Source organism: Microtus oregoni, unplaced genomic scaffold, assembly GCF_018167655.1.
Source record: "Microtus oregoni isolate MIOR12 unplaced genomic scaffold, Mior012 000029F_ref0000214, whole genome shotgun sequence".
Taxonomy (NCBI): domain Eukaryota; kingdom Metazoa; phylum Chordata; class Mammalia; order Rodentia; family Cricetidae; genus Microtus; species Microtus oregoni.
In genome coordinates, this window is record NW_024543088.1 from 6,011,412 (window position 1) to 6,030,169 (window position 18,758).

Sequence of the window (18,758 nt, forward strand, 5' to 3'; positions counted from 1 at the left end):
CAAAACACTCTACAACAGTTCCCAAAGGCATCATAATTAGAAATAACAAATGGAATTTTTAAGTCTAGATATGTATATGTGGGAGTTGCTTACCATTTTCATGATTTTTTTCGTATTTAAAATACTGAAAGGGAATGGAGAGATGGACCACAATTAAGAGCATACATTGTTGAACAAATGCTCTTGTCATATGATAGGACATCTCTTGGGTATATTCCAAGGAGTGGTATTGCTGGATCCAAAGGTAGGTTGATCCCGAATTTCCTGAGAAACCGAAACACAGATTTCCAAAGTGGTTGCACAAGATTGCATTCCCACCAGCAATGGATGAGCGTACCCCTTCCTCCACAGCCTCTCCAGCAAAGGCTATCATTGGAGTTTTTTATTTTAGCCATTCTGACAGGTGTCGGATGATATCTCAAAGTTGTTTTGATTTGCATTTCCCTGATCACTAAGGAGGTTGAGCATGACCTTAAGTGTCTTTTGGCCATTTGAACTTCCTCTGCTGAGAATTCTCTGTTCAGTTCAGTGCCCCATTTTTTAATTGGGTTAATTAGCATTTTAAAGTCTAGTTTCCTGAGTTCTCTATATATTTTGGAGATCAGACCTTTGTCTGTTGCAGGGTTGGTGAAGATCTTCTCCCAGTCAGTAGGTTGCCTTTTTGTCTTGGTGACAGTGTCCTTTGCTTTACAGAAGCTTCTCAGTTTTAGTAGGTCCCATTTATTCAATGTTTCCCTTAATGTCTGTGCTGTTGGGGTTACACATAGGAAGCGATCTCCTGTGCCCATCTGGTGTAGGGTACTTCCCACTTTCTCTTCTATCAGATTCAATGTGTTCTGACTGGTAGTGAGGTCTTTAATCCATTTGGACTTAAGTTTTGTGCATGGTGATAGATATGGGTCTATTTTCATTCTTCTACAGGTGGACATCCAGTTATGCCAGCACCATTTGTTGAAGATGCTTTCTTTCTTCCATTGTATACTTTTGGCTTCTTTAGCAAAAATGAGGTGTTTATAGGTTTGTGGGTTAAAATTCGGGTCTTCTATACGATTCCATTGGTCAACTTCTCTGTTTTTATGCCAGTACCACACTGTTTTCATCACTGTAGCTCTGTAATAGAGTTTGAAGTCAGTGATGGTAATGCCTCCAGAAGATCCTTCATTGTATAGGATTGTTTTGGCTATCCTGGGTTTTTTGTTTTTCCATATACAGTTGTTTATTGTCCTCTCAAGATCTGTGAAGAATTTTGATGGGACCATGATGGGGATTGCAATGAATCTATAAATTGCCTTTGGTAGAATTGCCATTTTTACTATGTTGATCCTCCCAATCCAAGAGCAAGGGAGGTCCTTCCATTTTATGGTTTACTCCTCAGTTTCTTTCTTCAATGCCTTAAAGTTCTTGTCAAATAGATCTTTCACTTCCTTGGTTAGAGTTACCCCAAGATATTTTATGCTGTTTGTGGCTATCATGAAAGGTGAAGCTTCTCTGATTTCCCTCTCTGCTTCCATATCCTTTGTGTATAAGAGAGCGACTGATTTTTTGGAGTTGATCTTGTATCCTGCCACATTACTAAAGGTGTTTATCAGATGTCAAAGTTCTTTGGTGGAGTTTGGGGGTCGCTTATGTACACTATCATATGTAACTATGTTCATAGCAGTATTATTTGTAATAGCGAGAACCTGGAAACAACCTAGATGCCCTTCAGTGGAAGAATGGATGGAGAAAGTGTGGAATATCTACACATTAGAGTACTATGCTGTGGTAAAAAAACAATGACCTCTCGAATTTTGCATGCAAATGGATGGAAATATAAAACACTATCCTGAGTGAGGTAACCCAGACCCCAAAAGATGAATATGGGATGTACTCACTCATAATTGGTTTTTAGCCATAAATAAGGGTCACGGAGTCTATAATTGGTGATCCTAAAGAAGCTAAGTAAGAAGGTGAACCAAAGGAAAAACATATAGTTGTCCTCTTGGCTATGGGAAGTAGACAAAATTGCCGGGGAGAAAATTGGGATCTTGGGGGTGGGGTGGGAGATGGGGAGAAAAGGGAGAAGGGGAGGATGGGGGGAACTTGGGGAAACAGGAGGACTGGGATAAAGGAAGGTTGGAAAGGGGAGCACGGAAGTACAATTCTTACTTAGTTAAGGGAGCCACCTTAGGGTTGGCAAGAGACTTGAACCTAGAGTGGCTCCCAGGTGCCCAAGCAGAGGTCCCCAGTTAGTTCCTTGGACAGCTGAGGATAGGGAACCTGAAATGACCCTATCCTAGAGCAATACTGACGAATATCTTGCATATCATCATAGAACCTTCATCTGGTGATGGATGGAGATAGAGACAGAGACCCACACTGGAGCACTGGACTGAGCTCCCAAGGTCCCAATGAGGAGCAGAAGGAGGGAGAACATGAGCAAAGAAGTCGGGACCACGAGGGGTGCACCCACCCACTGAGACAGTGGAGCTGATCTATTGGGAGCTCACCAAGGCCAGCTGGACTGTGACTGAAAAAGCATGGGATAAAACTGGACTCTCTGAACAAGGCAAACAATGAGGGCTGATGAGAAGCCAAGGACAATGGCATGGGGTTTTGATCCTACTTAATGTGCTGGCTTTGTGGGAGCCTAGCCAGTTTGGATGTTCACCTTCCTAGAAATGCACGGAGGGGGGAGGACCTAGGACTTACCACAGGGCAGGGAACCCTGACTGCTCTTTGGACTGGAGGGGGGGGGAGAGGAGTGGGGGGAATGGGAGAAGGATGGGAGGAGGGGGAAAATTTTTTTTCTCCTTCTCTCAATAAAAAAAAGTTAAAAAAAAGAGCATACATTGTTGTTGCAGAGGACCTGAGTTTGGTTCCTATCACCCACACTGGATAACACTCAACCAACTGTAACTCCAACTCCAACGGGATCCAATACCTTTGGGTCCCATAATCATCAGGACTCATGTGGACACACACACACACACACACACACACACACACACACACGCACATATATAAAATAAAAGTACTAAAAATAGATGTTCAAAAATAAAATGTTGGGGTGGAGAGATGGCTCAGCAGTTAAGAATACTGGTAGCTCTTTCAGAGGATCCAGGTTTAATTCCTAGCGCCCACATGGCAGTTCACACTGGTCTGTAACTCCAGTTCCAGGGCTTCTGACCCTCTCACACAAACATACACATGCAGCCAAAACATCAATGGACATAAAGTAAAAACAAATATTTTATTTTGAGCCTAGCCTTTAACAGAAGAGCCGTCTCTCTACTCCACTATTTTATTTTTAAACAGGATCCATCTTTCTGCTGCATACAAGAAACACACCTCAAACTCAAAGGCAGACATTACCTCAGAGTAAAGAGTTGGGGAAATATTTTCCAGTCAAATAGACCGAAGAAACAAGTTGGTGTAGCTATGCTAGTATCTCATGAAATAGACTTTAAACTAAAATCAGTCAAAATGATAGAGAAGAACACTTTATGCTCATCACAGGAAAAATTCACCAAGATGAATATTCAATTCTAAACATCTATTCAGGGGGCTGGAGAGATGGCTCAGAGGTTAAGAGCATTGCCTGCTCTTCCAAAGGTCCTGAGTTCAATTCCCAGCAACCACATGGTGGCTCACAACCATCTGTAATGGGGTCTGGTGCCCTCTTCTGGCCTGCAGACATACACACATACATAATATTGTATACATAATAAATAAATAAATATTAAAAAAACATCTATGCCCTAAATACAAAAGCACCCAGATTTGTAAAATAAGCATTACTAAAGCCTAAATTGGACATCAAATCCCACACACTCATAGTAGGAGACTTCAACACCCCACTCTCATCAATGGACATGTCTGTCAGATACCAACTTTACAGAGAAATAAGAGAATAAATATTTTGACTGAAACAGATTTAATAGACATCTATGGAACATTTCATTCAAACACAAAAGAATATACCTTCTTCTCAGCACCTTATGGAACCTTCCTTAAAACTGACCACACACATGGTCATAAAGCAAACATCAACAGATATAAAAAAATTGGAATAACCCCCTGTATCTCATCAGATTCAACAACACTAATTGCAGAAAGCCTACAAACTCATGGAAAATAAACAATGCTCAACTGAATCACCCTGGTGTCAAGGAAGAAATTAAGAAAGAAATTAAAGACTTCCTAAATTTCAACAAGAAAGAGTGCACAACATACCCAAATCTCTGGGATACCATGAAAGCAATGTTAAGAGGAAAGTTCATAGCATTAAGTGCCTACATAAAAAAAAATGGAGAAAGCTCACATTAGTGACTTAACAGCACACCGAAAGGTTTAAAAAACAAAAAGAAGCAGACTCATGAAAGCAGAGTAGATGACAGGAAATAATCAAATTGAGGACTGAAATAAATAAAATAGAAACAAAGAAAGCAATACAAAGAATCAATGAAGCAAAGAGTTGGTTCTTTGAGAAAATCAACAAGATAGGCAAGCCCTTATACAAACTAACCAGAAGGCAGAGAGAGAATATCCAAATGAACAAAATAAAAAAAAGAAATAACAACAGACACTGAGGAAATGCAAAGAATCATTATGTCATACTTTGAAAACCGATATTCTACAAAATTGAATAATCTGAAAGAAACGGACAATTTCCTGGTGAGTTACTACATACCACAACTAAATCAAGACCAGATAAACAACTTAAATAGACCTATAACCTCTAAGGTAATAGAAGCAATCATCAAAGGTCTCCCAACCAAAAAACAAACAAACAAACAAAAAACCCAGGGCTAGATGATTGCAGCTCAGAATTCTACCAGAACTTCCAAGAAGAGCTAATACTTACACTCCTCAATGTGTTCCACACAATAGAAACAAAAGGAACATGCCAAACTCTTTATATGAAGCTACAGTTACCCTGATACCAAAACCACATAAAGACTTAACTAGGAAAGAGAATTACAGTCCAATCACCCTCGTGAACATTGATGCAAAAATACTCAATATAATATTGGCAAACCAAATCCAAGGACACATTAAAAACCACCTACCATGATTAAGTTGGCGTCATCTCAGATGCAGGGATGGTTCAACATGTGAAAATCTGTCAATATAATCCACCATGTAAATAAGCTGAAAGAAAAAGATCTTGTGATCATGTCACTAGATGCTGAAAAGCCTTTGCCAAAATCCTACACCCCTTTCTGATAAAGGTCTTGAAGATATAAGGACCATATTCAAACAAAATAAAAGTAATATACAGCAAGCTAACTGATGGAGGAAAGTCATTGGCTAATAAAGAAACTGCCTCGGCCCATTTTGATAGGCCATCCCTTATGTGGGTGGAGTAGGCAGAACAGAATGCTGGGAGGAAGAGGAAGTGAGCTCAGACTCGATAGCTCTCCTCTCTGGAGCAGACAAGATGAAGCTCCGACTCAGAATTGACATAGACTAGAATCTTCCCGGTAAGCGCACCATTAATAGAAATGGGCCAGGCAGTGTTTAAAAGAATACAGTTTGTGTGTTGTTATTTCGGAGCATAAGCTAGCCAGGCATCTGGGAGCTGGGTGGCAGGAACACAGCCCACAGTTCTTACTACAGTTAACATTAAACTAAATAGAGAGAACTTAAAGCAATTATACTAAAACTCTTCCCATTACCCCTCACCCTCTCACCTTCATGACTTCTTCCTGCTAAGTCAACTTATTGTTGCTCCTGTGTACATCAATTTAGGGATGATCACTTTCAGGTGTGCTAGCTCATAGACCACAAGCCACACACAGTCAGAGTAACTCTGAATTCAGTCCCCCAATCATAAACTTTTTCAAAACTTTGAAGTTTGGAGTTTGGGGAAAAATACAATTTCTTGTAACTCAATTTTTGGTTTGAAGGCATGGATTTTTTAGATGACTATGTTGTCAAACAATGCCAAAAAGTCTGACTTGGAGCTGCTGGAGGTTGTCTGGATGCCAGCAGAAAGGGGCTGAGCATCCCTAAGCAGAACAGTCATGTTGCACAAACAAATTTACTATTCAGACAAATAAGAGGAGGCGTTCGAGTACCGGCATGTTATGTTGCCCAAGGGCATAGTCAAGCTGGTCCCTAAAACCCATTTGATCTCTGAATCTGAATGGAGAAATCTTGGTGTTCAGCAGAGTCAGGGATGGGTCCATTATATGATCCATGAACCAGAACCTCACATCTTACTGTTCTGGTGGCCACTACCCAAGAAGCGAAAAAAAATGAAGCTAAGCAAGCTACCTTTCAGTCACAAGCTTTACACAGCTGTCCTTGCTTCCTACCGTCTTTCTGATGGTGTGATTATGTTGCTTTCTTATTTCTCACTTTGATATTTAAAGGATGTTTGTTCAATATACCGTTTGAAGTGCTGAGAGTGCTTTGCTTCTTGAGTTGAGCCACCAATGCCACAACCCTGTCAGATGAATGTGACTTCAAAGCCCCAGTGTGCTCTGTATCCAGCAGGCCATATTAGCCAGCTCTCAAAAGCATGTGAAATCAGATCATGGCAGTTACAGAACAGTGGGAATTTGCTGTTGTGGTTTTTACTATTGGGTGTTGCATTTATGGTGACTTACAGGTTTATATTTCAGTGTGTTGGAAACTCCATTTTATCTGATAAATCTCTTCCATGTTACAATCTTTAAAAAAAAGTTGGACTCAAATGCATATTTGACACTTTCACCATTAACACATCCAGCTTATTTCTCTGGATCTCTCCCACCCAGAAACTTTTCAAAACTGACCCATCATTTTAACAGAAAGTCTCTCAGTTGACCTTTCAGTCAAAGCTTGTCTTTATTTCACAAGTCCATTGTGTCATGCCAGAGTAATCAGGAGGCAGAGTTTGAAAATCACTGAAGAAAATAAACATTTGTTCTACCTCCTTATTCAGCTTGAACTCAACTAATACCAAGGCAGCCAGGGGCCGGGGAAATGAGTGTATCCAGAAGGTCATTTGCCCAGGATGAATTGGCTTCATGAGTTAAAGCTCTAGACCATTAACGGAGACAAGGGCTCTCTTGGTAATTAGCAAACAGAAATAATCCACCATAGAAAGTCAGAAAACTCCAATCACTTGTTATATTTTCTTTAAACTACATTTACTTGTTTATTGGAGAGTCATGCCATGGTACATGTGGAGGTAGGAAGTCAATGTTGAGAAGTTATTTCTTGACTTTCACCATGTGATTTCCAGGGACAGATCAAGTCCCTAAGTGTGGAAGCACTAGTCTTTACCCTTGATCCACCACACCACCCCGCACTTTTTTTTATATAACACAATTATGCAATAACATAGCTGTCCTAGGTAGCTTTCTTATTTATTTATTTTATTAAGAATTTTTATAATACAATCTTTTCTAATTTTACATAGGTATCTCCATATTCACTTCCTCCCCTCCTCCTTCTTCCTCCACTTTTTCCCCACCCCACCTCCCCATCCACTACTCAGAAGAGTAAGGTTTCCCATGGGGAGTCAACAAAGTCTCACACTTAACTTTGAGAGAAGACCAAGGCAGTCTCTCCATATTTAGGCTGAGCAAGGTATCCCTACTAAAAGAATGTTCTCCATGATGCCAGTTCAAACACTAGGGATAAATCCTGGTCAAACTGCCAGTGGCCCCCACAAGCTGTCCAAGCCTCACAACTGTCTCCCACATGTGCTGGGCCTAATGTGTTTCAATGCAGGTTTGCTCACTATCAGTCCAGAGTCAGTGAGCTCTCACTAGCTCAGGTCATCTATTTCTATGGGTATCACCATTGTGTTCTTGACCCCTTTGCTCATATCAGAGTTCCTCCCTCTCTTGAGTTGTTCTCATGTAGCTAGTAGGCCCAATGCTTCACTATAGTTGCTGATTCCATCAGTTGCTGGTTGAAGTTTCTTTGATGTCAGTTAAGGTAGTCATCAGTCTGATTCCAGGTGAAGGCCAATTTAGGCATCATCTCCATTGTTGCTTAGAGTCTTATCTGGGTCATCCTTGAGGATTCCTTGGAATTTTCCTAGTGATATGTTTCTGAATAATCCTTAATAGCTCCCTCAATCAAGATATCTTTCTTTTCTCTCCCTCACTGTCTTTCCTCCTTCTTGAGCATCCCATTTCCTCATGTTCTCCTCCTCTCTCCCCTTCTTCCCAACATCTTCTTCCACCCTCCTTTCTCCCCCTTTCCTAATTTTCTCAGGAGGTCTTATCTGTTTCCCCATCCCATGGGGATCCATGTATGTCTCTCCTAGGGTTTTCCTCATTACCTAGTTTCTTCGGGATTGTGGACTATAAGCTGGTTATCCTTTCCTTTATGTCTAATGTCCACTTATGAGTGGGTACATGGCTCAAGGATGACCCAGATAAGACTCTAAGCAACAATGGAGATGATGCCTAAATTGGCCTTCACCTGGAATCAGACTGATGACTACCTTAACTGACATCAAAGAAACTTCAACCAGCAACTGATGGAATCAGCAACTATAGTGAAGCATTGGGCCTACTAGCTACATGTTTTTCTTTCTGGGCCTGGGTTACTTTACTCATTTTTTTAGTCCTATCCATTTGCATGCAAATTTCAAGATGCCATATTTTTACTGTTGAGTAGTACTCCATTGTATAAATGTTATATACAGTATTTTTATAATTGTAATTTTAGTATATGTTATTGCATATATGTATTCTCTTTTTTATTGTTTTTATTTTAAAAATTTATTTTTCTTTTTAAATACCAACTCCAGTTCTCCACTTCCCTTCTCCTACCCTACCACAAGAGAAGGGGAAGGGACATTTCTCCAGGTAGCTGTCTTAATTAGGGTTTCTGTAACTGTGCAGAGACACTATGACCATGGACATTCTTAGAAAGAAAAATCATGTAATTTTGGTAGCTCATGTTTTCAGAGGTTTAATCATTATCTTGATGCAACATGGTGGTGAGCAGGCAGACACGGTACTGGAGATGGAGCTGACATTCCTACATCTTGACTACAGGCAACAAGAAATCATCAGTCTCCCTGGATGTGGTGATACTTTGTTTGTGCTACATTGGGCACCCTACTTTAGGGCATGAATTCATAAAAAAAAATCTGTATGCCTATGGCTTATTAGCCACTGGCAAAGCCTGAAGCAACACATGGCTGAAGTCACTACCCTGCTAGCTAGATTTTTTTTTATTTTCTCTAGGTGGGTTCTGAGCTTTCCCTGGACCTTCTTTTTGGGATGCTGCCCAACTAGGTAGTTGTCTTTAAATCTGCTAGGACTTCCACTGTTCTATGCAGCAGAAATCTATTTCACCCTTCATCATCATCTGAATTGTCATCAGCAGTAGAACTGGTGAAACAATTGTGAATTGTTCACAGGAAGAATTAGTTTAAAAAAGATAGAGTTTTTTCCCATGTTAAAAAATGGGGGGCTGGAGAGATGGCTCAGCCGTTAAAGGCTAGGCTCACAACCATAAATATAAAAAAATGGGAAACATACACACAAAAGGAAAAAGATAAAAAAGGTAAGCACATTTATGATGGAGAGTTAAATCTCTTTATGATTATGCAATTCATTATTTAATTTCAGAACAATTAAATCCTTTAAATGAAGGGCTAATCAACTTAACTGGGATCGAGACAATGTTGCTTATCATCTTAAAATTCTTTGTTTATATCTAAAAACATTGGTTGATATGAGTTCCAAGATACAGGCCTTAGAAAAACTTATTAAAACAGATCATAGAGACATTCAAATACAGACGGAGGAATTTAAAGGAGAACCAGTTTCAGTGTTGCATTATAACGTTAGAAAAGAACAGCCTAAGGTTTTTAAACAACCAGTCTTAATATATTCAGTACCATAAAGGAAAGTACCAAATGACAGTTATTCCCAAGGTTGTTTAAGTGCTCATTTCAATCCTGTGGAAATGATAGATTTAAGGAGATTCAAAGAAGGTGTCGTGTATTCACCGTTTGTGAAGCAGATGTTAAACTCTTGGTCAAATTGTAATAGAATTATCCCTCAAGACTGCAGAGACTTGGTTATAGCAGTTTCAGAGCCTGGTCCTGAATTACAATGGAGGAGTCGGTAAAAGGCTAAGACCATTGAACAACGTAGGACTACTAGAGGGAGGGAACTCTTCCTAAGATCAACTTCTTGGAGAGGGATATTATGCTAAGGTACACAGACAATCTTTATATGATGACCACATCCTGACTGTATTCCATATAACAGCTATATCAGTTGGACAAAATTGAATATGTAGGAAAGAAAATTGAGTCATTTACTAAAGCCATAAAGGGCCTGAAAGAAACCTTCATTGATTTCTTGCAAAGATTGACTTCAGCAGTAAATAGAATGATACCAAATTCAGAAGCTAGACAAATAATAATTGAATCTCTGGCTCCTGAAAATGATAATCCACAATGCAAAAAATAATTATGCCATTAAAGGTAAGACCAGCATCCTGGCAGTTTTGGATTCAAGAAACAATCAATATTGAACTTCATGACCATGATGATGCATGATTAGGAGAGATGATTTCCAGAGGTTTGGGGAAAAAAAATAAAATGTCAAATGTTTCAATTGTTGTAAACAAGGCCAACTAAAAAGGGTTTGTAAACAGGGAATTCCTATAAATAATGTCTTTTCTAAGCATAATTCAAACAGAACACTCCTCCCTTCAGAAGGTGTGGCAAAGGCAGGTAGTGGGCTAATGAATGAATATCAACAAGGGAAAGTCAAGGTAGCACTTTGCCTCTGGAAAAATCCTTGAGGCTCCATGTCAATTTAGTTCAGTCATTTCCTGTCATCACGGAGGAAACTCCTTCCCAGAGCAATTAAAGAACCTAATGCATGGGCATAACATCTCCCAGCTCAGCCTGCTTGGGCGCTGGGACCGAACCGGGAGGGCAAACGGGAGGGCGGTAGTTCCTTTGTCTCCATAGCCTGCCTGCAGCAAGCAAGGTGGGCCCTTTGTTTGCGAGCTACACAAGCAGCACGGAGTTTCGATCTGGGCACCAGGAGAGCGAGCACTGGGGTGAGTGAGTGCGGCAGCAGCCGGGAACAGGGAACTCAGACGATCCTCATCCCTCCTACACTTCCTGGTCATCCTGCAGGGGCTATACTGCCCGATACCTCCTCTCTCTTCCTATCCCACCCAGCTTACATCCACAACACCCGGCCCCCCATCTCCCTCCCCCCACCTTTGGTGGCATAACATCTCCCAGCTCAGCCTTCTTGGGCGCTGGGACTGAACCCGAATCGGGAGGGCAAAGAGGAGGGTGGTAGTTCCTTTGTCTCCATAGCCTGCCTGCAGCAAGCAGGGTGGGCCCTTTGTTTGTGAGCTACCCAAGCAGCACAGAGATCCGATCTGGACACCAGGAGAAACATCACTGGGGAGTGACATCACTGGGAAGGTACATCAGTGGGCAAGAAGAAGTGATCCCGTAAAAGAAGATCCATAGGGGAGCATTCAGAGGAAGAGATGGGTAGGAGCCAATGCAAGAATTCACCAACAATCTGAAAAACAACATGAACTCACCAGAACCCAGCGACCTCACAACAGGAGGACATGAACACCATAATCAAGAAGAAGTAGAAAAAACTGACTTTATGAAAGTGATAGAGGCCCTTAAACAGCATGTAAAAAAACGCCCTAATAGAAATGGATGAGAAGTATAACAGAAAGTTTGAAGAATTGAGTAAATCAGTGAATGATACCCTAGGAAACCAAGGAAAAACAATCAAGCAGATAATGGAAACAGTTCAAGACTTGAAAACTAAAATGGAGGCAAAGAAGAAAACACAAACAGAGGGCCAGCTGGACATGGAAAATCTAGGTAAACATATAGAGACTACAGAAAAAAGCATAACCAGCAGAATACAAGAGATAGAAGAAAGAATATCAGATTCTGAAGATAACATAGAGAAAATAAACACACTGATCAAAGAAAACAGCAAGTCCAACAAACTCTCATCACAAAACATTCAGGAAATATGGGACACAATAAAAAGAACAAACTGAAGAATAATTGGAGTAGAAGAAGGAGAAGAAGGCAAGTCAATGGTCCAGAAAATATACTTAATAAAATTATAGAAGAAAACTTTCCCAACCTAAAGAAAGATGTACGTGGCCGGGCGATGGTGGTGCACGCCTTTAATCCCAGCACTTGGGAGGCAGAGGCAGGCGGATCTCTGTGAGTTCGAGACCAGCCTGGTCTACAGAGCTAGTTCCAGGAGAGGCTCCAAAGTCACAGAGAAACCCTGTCTCGAAAAAGCAAAAAAAAAAAAAAAAAAAAAAAGGAAGATGTACCTATGAAGGATCAAGAAGCATACAGATCACTGAATAGTCTGGATCAAAAAAAAAATCTCCTCACCATATAATAATCAAAACACAAAGCATACAGAATAAAGAAAGAATATTAAGAGCCGCAAAGGAAAAAGGCCAAGTTACTTATAAAGGTAAACCTATCAGACTTACACCTGACTTCTCTATGGAAACCATGAAAGCCAGAAGGTCCTGGATAGATGTACTGCAAAAACTAAGAGACCATGGATGCAAGCCCAGACTACTGTACCCAGCCAAGCTTTCATTCACTATAAATGGAGAAAACAAAACTTTCAAGGATAAAAACAAATTTAAACAATACGTAGCCACAAAAACAGCCTTACAGAAAATAATAGAAGGAAAATCACTAACCAAGGAGTCCAACAATGACCACAATAACTCAGACATCTAGAGACCCTTCACCAGCGCAACTCAAAGAAGGGAAACACACAAACTCTACTACTAAAAAAGTGACCGGAGTTAACAACCACTGGTCATTAATATCACTTAATGTCAATGGACTCAACTCACCTATAAAAAGGCACAGGCTAAAAGATTGGATACGAAAACAGGATCCAACGTTCTGCTGTTTACAAGAAACACACCTCAACCACAAAGACAGGCACCTACTCAGAGTAAAGGGCTGGGAAAAGGCTTATCAAGCAAATGGACCTAAGAAACAAGCAGGTGTGGCCATACTAATTTCTAACAAAGTTGACTTCAAACTTAAATCAATCAGAAGAGATGGAGAGGGACATTTTATACTCATAACAGGAACAATTCATCAGGATGAAGTCTCAATCCTGAATATCTATGGCCCTAATATAAAAACACCCATGTACATGAAAGAAACATTACTAAAACTCAAGGCTGCCATCAAACACTAATAGTAGGAGACTTCAACACCCCTCTCTCACCAATGGACAGGTCAATCAGACAGAAACCTAACAGAGAAATTAGAGAATTAATGGAGGTAATGAAGCAAATGGACTTAACAGACATCTGTAGAATATTCCACCCAAAGAGGAAAGAATATACCTTCTTCTCTGCAGCTCATGGAACCTTCTCGAAAATTGACCACATACACGGTAACAAAGCTAAGTTAAACAGTTACAAAAAAATATTAGTAACCACTTGTGTCTTATCAGACCACCATGGATTAAAGTTAGAATTCAACAACAGTGCTACCCCCAAAAAGCCTACAAACTCATGGAAACTGAACAGTCAACTACTGAACCATACCTGGATTAAGGAAGAAATAAAGAAAGAAATTAAAGTCTTCCTTGAATTCAATGAAAATTAAGAAACAACATACTCGAACTTATGCGACACTATTAAAGCAGTCCTAAGAGGAAAGTTCATAGCACTAAGTGCTCACTTAAAGAAAACAGAGAAAGCACATATTGGAGACTTAACAGCCCACCTGAGAGCTCTTAAAAATAAAGAAGCAGACTCACCTAGGAGGAGTAGAAGCGTGGAAATAACCAAACTGAGTGCTGAAATCAACAAAATAGAAACACAGAAAACAATCCAAAGAATCAATGAAACAAAAAGCTGGTTCCTGGAGAAAATCAACAAGATAGATAAACCCCTATCCAAATTAATCAAACGGCAGAGAGAGAATATGTAAATTAGTAAGATTGGAAATGAAAAGGGAGACATAACCACAGACACAGGGGAAATTCAGAGAATCATTAGATCTTGTTACAAAAGCCTGTATGCCAAAAAACTGGAAAATGTAAAAGAAATGAACACTTTTTTAGATAAATACCATATACCAAAGTTAAACCAGGACCAGGTGAACAATCTAAACAGACCTGTTAGTCGCGAAGAATTAGAAGCTATTATCAAAAACCTCCCTCCCAATAAAAGCCCAGGAACAGATGGTTTCAATGAGGAATTCTACCAGAACTTCCAAGAAGAACTAATACCTATACTCCTTAATGTATTCCACAATATAGAAACAGAAGAGTCATTGCCAAATTCCTTTTATGAAGCTACAGTTACTCTGATACCAAAACCACACAAAGACTCAACCAAGAAAGACAATTACAGGCCAATCTCACTTATGAATATCGACGCAAAAATCCTCAACAAAATACTGGCAAACCGAATCCAAGAACACATCTGAAAAGTTATCCATTATGATCAAGTAGGCTTCATCCCAGAGATGCAGGGATGGTTCAACATATGAAAATCTATCAATGTAATCCATCATATAAATAAACTGAAAGAAAAACCCATATGATCATTTCATTAGATGCTGGAAAAGCATTTGACAAAATTCAAACTCCCTTTATGATAAAAGTCTTGGAGAGATTAGGGATACAAGAGTCATACCTAAATATAATAAAAGCTATTTACAGCAAGCCAACAGCTAACATCAAATTAAACGGAGAGAAACTCAAAGCCATCCCGCTAAACTCAGGAACACGACAAGGCTGTCCACTATCGCCTTACCTCTTCAATATAGTGCTTGAATTTCTAGCAATAGCAATAAGACAACAAAATGGGATCAAGGAGATTCGAATTGGAAAGGAAGAAGTTAAACTTTCGTTATTTGCAGATGATATGATAGTGTATATAAGCGAACCCCAAAACTCCACTAAGAACTTTTTCAGCTGATAAACACCTTTAGTCATGTGGCAGGATACAAGATCAACTCCAAAAAATCAGTCGCCCTCTTATACACAAAGAATATGGAAGCAGAGAGGGAAATCAGAGAAGCTTCACTTTTCACAATAGCCACAAACAACATAAAATATCTTGGGGTATATCTAACCAAGGAAGTGAAAGTTCTATTTGACAAGAACTTTAAGACATTGAAGAAAGAAATTGAAGAGGATACCAGAAAATGGAAGGACCTCCCTTGCTCTTGGATTGGGAGGATCAACATAGTAAAAATGGCAATTCTACCAAAAGCAATTTATAGATTCAATGCAATCCCCATCAAGATCCCATCAAAATTCTTCACAGATCTGGAGAAGACAATAATCAACTTTATATGGAAAAACAAAAAACCCAGGATAGCCAAAACAATCTTATGCAATAAAGGATTGTCTGGAGGCGTTACCATCCCTGACTTCAAACTCTATTACAGCACTACAGTATTGAAAACAGCTTGATACTGGCATAAAAACAGAGAAGTCGACCAATGGAATTGAATAGAAGACCCTGACTTTAAAACACAAACCTATGAACACCTAATTTTCGATAAAGGAGCTAAAAGTATACAATGGAAAAAGAGAGCATCTTCAACATATTGTGCTGGCAAAACTGGATGTCAACCTGTAGAAGAATGAAAATAGATACATATCTATCACCATGCACAAAACGCAAGTCCAAATTGATTAAAGACCTCAATATCAGTCCGAACACACTGAACCTGATAGAAGAGAAATTGGGAAGTACTCTACAGCGCCTGGGCACAGGAGACCACTTCCTATGTATAACCCCAGCAGCACAGACACTAAGGGCATCATTGAATAAATGGGACCTCCTGAGGCTGAGAAGCTTCTGTAAAGCAAAGGACACTGTCACTAAGACAAAAAGGCAAGCCCCTTACTGGGAGAAGATTTTCACCAACCCCGCCGCTGTCAAAGCTCTGATCTCCAAAATCTATAGAGAACTCAAGAAACTAGACGATAAAAGGCTAATCAACCCAATTATATAATGGGGCATTGAGCTGAACAGCGAATTCTCAACAGAAGAAGTCCAATTGGCCAAAAGACACTTAAGGTCATGCTCAACTTCCCTAACGATCAGGGAAATGCAAATCAAGACAACTTTAAGATACCATCTTACACCTGTCAGAATGGCTAAAATAAAAAACACCAATGATAGCCTTTGCTGGAGAGTTTGTGGAGAAAGGGGTACACTCATCCATTGCTGGTGGGAATGCAAACTTGTGCAATCACTCTGGAAAGCAGTGTGGTGCTTTCTCAGGAAATTCGGGATCAATCTACCCCTGGACCCTGCAATACCACTCTTGGGAATATACCCAAGAGAGGCCCTATCATACAACAAAAGTATATGCTCAACTATGTTCATAGCAGCATTGTTTGTAATAGCCAGAACCTGTAAACAACCTAGATGCCCTTCAATGGAAGAATGGATGAAGAAAGTATGGAATATATACATATTAGAGTATTACTCAGCAGTAAAAAACAAGGACTTCTTGAATTTTGCATACAAATGGATGGAAATAGAAAACACTATCCTGAGTGAGGTAAGCCAGACCCGAAAAGAGGAACATGGGATGTACTAACTCATATTTGGTTTCTAGCCATAAATAAACGACATTGAGCTTATTATTCATGTTCCTAGAGAAGCTAAATAAGAAGGTTAATCCAAAGACAAACACATAGGCATCCTCATGAATATTAACCTTCATCAGGTGATGGAAAGGAGACAGAGACAGAGACCCACATAGGAGCACCGGACAGAAATCTCAAGGTCCAAATCAGGAGCAGAAGGAGGCGGAGCATGAGCAAGGAACTCAGGACCACGAGGGGTGCACCCACACACTGAGACAATGGGGATGTTCTATTGGGAACTCACCAAGGCCAGCTGGCCTAGGTCTGAAAAAGACTGGGATAAATCCGGACTAGCTGAACATAGCGGACAATGAGGACTACTGAGAACTCAAGAACAATCGCAGTGGGTTTTTGATCCTACTGCACGTACTGGCTTTGTTGGAGCCTAGGCAGTTTGGATGCTCACCTTAAGAGACCTGGATAGAGGTGGGCGGTCCTTGGGCTTCCCACAGGTCAGGGAACCCTAATTGCTCTTCGAGCAGATGAGGGAGGGGGACTTGTTCGGGGGAGGGGGAGGGAAATGGGAAGCGGTTGCGGGGAGGAGGCAGAAATCCTTAATAAATGAATAAATAAATTAAAAAAAGAGACCACACCCCAGTGGGCGGATAACCACTGGCAGTAAGACTTCCTACAACACCTCCCTTTTTTATTTAAGTAAGCAAGTTTTAATACTAATACAAAATTACATACAATAAATATCCTATCCTAACTAGTTTAATAAATAACTTGGCAAAGTCATGAGATGAAAGTAACTACATCTATCTAGTCTTCAACCCCATCAAAGATCCTAGAAGGGAAATAATATTACTTGAGTTAGCAGGAAGTGCAATCAAGCAACTTCCAAGATATGCAAAAAATGACAGAGACAATTGGCTTCCTGGGCAATCACCCAAAGTCTCATTTGCAACATTGAAGCAGCCAACTTTGGCTAAGGTGTAGTATAACTGATAGACCATTTTAAGAGTAAGGACATTTTTCAAAACCATTTTACCCTGTCTTGAAAAGATTTGACAGTCCTGATTATTCATTTCTGGATATTCTATGCAGAATATAATCTCTGTGTATCTAAAGAACCTGATTAGTCTAACTATAAGTATGACAAACATAGATGACTATTGATCTATAATTCTTAATACCTATATAACTTAAAGATTAAGACTTCATATTAAAATATTGTACAACAAACAACTATGTAACAAATGAGGACAATGACCTCAAGATATAAACAATGTATATCTTGATCAGAGGTAGAAATGTACATTGCAATATGATAAATACATATCAATATACAAAAATGTTTTAAGCAGAGGTAGAAGCATGCATACATACAATATTCAACATAATTTAACTTTGTATCAATGTACAATATTTTATACCAATGTAATTGCCTATAAATAATAACAAGTATTCACTCTATTACTCAGTATTATTATTAGTATGAGTAAGCTCATACTAATCTACTATCCCATCCAATTTTCCCCCTTTTTTCCAAAGAGATCTCTGAGCCTGTAAAATTCCCCCAACCCCTAACCCCATACCAATTATAATCAACCTCTAAATGATATCCCTAACCCTGAGGAAAAGCTTTGTTTTGAGAGGGACATCATCTTCTAGAACTACTTCCAGCTGTCATGGGGGTGATATACTTTCTAAGGGATCCTGTGAAAGTAAAATGATAGTTAAGTTTCAAGATTACTGTCTGCTATAATTGCAAATAATCTCTGAGTATTTGGTGTAGGTCTGGCCAAAACATTGTAAAAAAGTGCACCATATCAGCTAACCGAGTTCGAACCATCTTGAGCAGCTGGTACCCAAAGCAGGTCTTGTAGTAATGCTATCAGCATCATGACATCATATCATCCAGGTGGAGCTGTTGATGTGGGGGTCCATCTTCTTCCTGAAAACTCCAAAGATTACTGCAGGAAAATTCATTGTTCATTGTGGAAAACTTAAACATTATTTATATAGACATATACAGACATATATCTTCAATGAAAGGTCTGATAGACACAAAAGTAAATATGAAGAAAAGTAAAATTTTTTCTAAATGCTTTTTTCTTTTGGTCCCATATCATGGCTCCTGACACAAGACAGAAACTCTGAATTTTTATTTTAACAACATGCTTGGAT

At 39.6% G+C, this 18,758-nt stretch overlaps 2 pseudogenes; both read left to right on the forward strand.

The window, feature by feature from the left end:
- LOC121464640 overlaps positions 1-18,758 on the forward strand; it is a 267,159-nt pseudogene that overhangs the window by 84,592 nt on the left and 163,809 nt on the right.
- Positions 6,009-6,350, forward strand: LOC121464615 (annotated as a pseudogene).